Source organism: Hypanus sabinus, unplaced genomic scaffold (genome assembly GCF_030144855.1).
Source record: "Hypanus sabinus isolate sHypSab1 unplaced genomic scaffold, sHypSab1.hap1 scaffold_503, whole genome shotgun sequence".
NCBI classification, from domain to species: domain Eukaryota; kingdom Metazoa; phylum Chordata; class Chondrichthyes; order Myliobatiformes; family Dasyatidae; genus Hypanus; species Hypanus sabinus.
In genome coordinates this window covers 188,753-192,637 of record NW_026781370.1, presented here as the reverse complement: position 1 = coordinate 192,637, position 3,885 = coordinate 188,753, and positions in this window count along the sequence as shown.

The window sequence follows — 3,885 nt, the reverse complement described above, 5'->3', positions numbered from 1 at the left end:
TGTTTCCCAGGGTTACACCCCATTGCTCTCGTTATTTATTGCTATTTAGTAATATTTGCATTTGCACAGTTTGTTGTCTTCTGTGCTCTATTTGACCTTTCATTGATCCTGTTACAGTTCCTATTCTATAGATTTGTTGAGTATGACCAGAGGAAGAACAATCTCAGGGGTGTATGTGGTGACATATATGTACTCTGATAATAAAATATATGTTCAAATTTGAATATTGCTAAATTGGTTGAGAATGTATTCCGTTTAAAAAGAAAACATACTTTTTTGAATGATTTCAAGGATAAGCACTCCGTCTTGTTTACCTCTCCTCACTCAGTCTCCTCCTCCCCTTCCTGCCTTCCCTCGCCACCCCGACTTCATTCTCGCCCTTTCATTGGACATATTATAAGGGTGAAAGGTGAAATATTTTGATGAATCTGAAGGGGAATTCAGCACTCAGAGATTGGTGAGAGTGTGGAATAAGCTGCCACCGGTGGTAGATGTGGTAGATGTGGGTATGATTTAGACTCGAAGGAGAAATTTGAGTGAGAACATAAATCAGCAGTGTATGAAGGCTATGGTGCAAGAAGTTGGAATTAGGTAGTAAAAACCAAAACAGGTTGGCATTGACTAGAAGGGTCGAATGCCTACTTCAATACTGCTGCGCTCCTTGACTCTCATAATATTCTGATTTGTAATTTCCAGTCAGTGTTCTTTTGCTAATGACTGAACCCAGCAATTTACTGAATCGGTGACAATAAACAGGGCTACTGGCCCTGTGACAATTCCGGTGTTAAAAATCACTGAGAAATCCCGTAACTGAATAGATATTGTCTCATCCACCCTCTTTCACTCAGTCTGTCTCTCAACAAGTTAATTGTCTACAGGAAATTACAGAACTGACAGAGAGCCCCTGACAGAGGATTCCCCGCTCTTCCTCAGCCTGGTGATGGGGAAAGGCTCCCAGTTCCAGTGAGTGATGTGGGAATCCTTTGTGGAAATGCGGAATGGACTGGCAAAGTTGGACAAAATGGACAGAATTCTGGAGCTCAGTATTGTAAACCAACACACTGAATTGAAAAACACATTAAAACATTGTAGACTTCACAAAGTTATAGATCATCGAACAGTACTGCACAGGAACGGGCCCTTATTGTGCTGAACCAAATATAGTATTCATCAAATAGCGACTACACTAATCCCTTATAAACAGTATTCATATCTCTCCATTCTCATCACATCTGTGTCTAAGCATTTCTTAAGTCTTTAATGTATCTGTCTCTGCCAGCACACTCAACACACATTTTGTCAATCTCTGTGTGAAAGAACTTGCCGCTCAATTCTCCTTTGAACTTATCCCTCGTCATACTAATTGAATATCTTCTGGGATTAGACATTTCAACACTGGGGGAACAAAAAATTCTGTGTGCCCAGCACAGGAACAGGCCATTCAGCCTGAAATATTCTGTTGATTTAAATAAACTAGGCATCAAATAGTTACTAAACGAATTCCTTATGTCCACACAACGTCCATATCCATCCATTCTCCTTACATTCATGTGTCTATCTAAGAGGCTCTGAATTGTCCTGAATGTTTCGTGCATTCCAGTCTCTCACATCTGCTTTGAACTTACCCGCTCCAATATAAAATACATGCCTTCTGGTATTAAACATTTCACCTTTGGAAAAATATACTCTCTGTCTGCTCTATCTATTTTTCTCATAATCCTGTAAACCTCTGTGAGATCGCTAGTCAGTCTCGGCTCTTGAAAAAACAACTTAGGTTTGTCCAATCACATACCCTCTAATCGAAGCAACATCCTGGTGAACCATTTCTGCACCCTCTTTAACTCTTAGACACCATTCATCTGATGAAGTAAACTGAAATGTATAGAATAATCCAGATGCGGCGTAACTGGGGTTTTATAAAGCAGCAACTTGACTGTGGGCCTTTTGGACTAAATGTCTCCCCTATTAAAGGCAAGCATGCTATTTGCCTTCTTAACCACCATAGCTAATTTCAGGCAGCTATGGCCTTCGACCCCAAGAGGTTTTGTCTAATCAGCACTATTAATTGTCTTACCCTCAGCAATGTGCTTTCTCTTTACGTTTAACCTATTGAGGTGCAACACCTCACATTTGGCGGGATAAACTGCATCTGCCATTTCTCTGCCCATATTTTCAATGTTTCTACGGGATATCGAACTGTATTCTTTGACAGTCCTTTGGGCTATGCACACCAATATTCTTACATTTATATACTTACTGACCCACCCATGTATATTTTTTCATCTCTAAATCTGAAACTGCTGATGTCTCAGTAGAAATCCTTGTGGAACAGCACCAATCACAGACCACCCTTTATCTTCCAGTTTTGCATCAAGCAGCGAATTCACCATGTATCTTAATCTTGTCGATCAGTCTCCCATGAGGGACCTTGTCACATAGCTTACAACCTTAATCTGTAGACATCCACAGCTCTATCTTCATCAGTTACACTCGTAAGCTCATCAACAATCTCAATCAAGTTAGTGATACATGACTTGCCACTCACAGAGCAACGCTGACTCTCCCCAATTGAGCTGTGGATTTCCAAATGTTCAAAAATCATGTCTCTAAGAATGCACTGCAGTAACTTTTCTATCACCGACGTGAGACTCAATGGTCTATAGTCTTCTGGTGTCTCCCTGTTTCCCTTCACGAATAACGGATCGACACTGGTTCGTCACCTGTCCTCCAGGACCTCGCCCATGGCTGGGGAGGACACAGGGCTATTGGACAAGGCCTCAGTAATCTCTTTACTTTCCTCTATCACTAACCTGGGGTATATCCCATCGGGCCCTGGGATTTATCCACGTTCATGCTGTTTAAGAGACCCAAGATGTCAGCTGTCTGGCCAGGCCCATGACCCAGCAAAAGATTTCGTGCAGCCCTACCTCCCGTTGTACCCTCTACATATTAATTGTAGAAACCCTCCTGAAATATCAGACCGAATTCATCATCATCTAAACCACTTGCCCTCAGGGCCCCAGTGTATATTCGAGAGTTTGAAGTTCTGCATGACAACAGCTCTATTGTTTTTACATCTTTCCTAAATCTGTCTGCATATCTGTTCCACAGTGTTAGTTAGATCCGATGGAAAAGAACATAGAACGTGAGAGCAGAATGCGGGCTCTTCGACCCACGATGTTTTGACAAACTTAGAAACTTCTGCAAGCTGAATCTAACTCTTCTCACCTGCATAGTGCTCCGTTTCTTTCCATGTCCCTAACTTAGCGGCTCATAAATGTACCTAATATTTCTCTCCTCACCACTGCCCTTTGCAGGTCATTCCACTCTCCATCTACAACGACATACCTCAGATATCTCGCTTGCATATTCTTCTAATCACCTTAACATAACCCCTCCCCCCTTTAATGTAACACCCCAAGTCAGGACTGCTGCAGCCAATTGATTTTAGAAGTCACATAATTATTAAAATGGATATCTTTTTTGGAGACCTGTGTACAGTTAATGTGTTTCAGTTAATTGTAACAAAAATGCATCTACATCTGGAATGTCCAGCTGTAGGCCAGCCAGTATCCTGGTAAAAACTACATCATGAACACTCCAAGCGACTCCGCTAAAAGTTTATTGAAAAGTACAGGTCAGGAGATGATACAAGTACATTTCCAAAGCAGATGGCCGAATATCTCCACGTTGGTTTCATCATACAATTGTACCATCTTCCAAGGGACTTCAGAGTCTCCCACCTGCCATTTAATAAACTCCAGCTGGAATTCCAAGCCAGTTCGATTCAACATTGGCTTTCTCTTAGCCACTGTCCCATCAAACAGCGACTGATGAAGCACATGCGCAGCAATTGTGTGGGCAGTGCCTCCCATCTCAGCTACT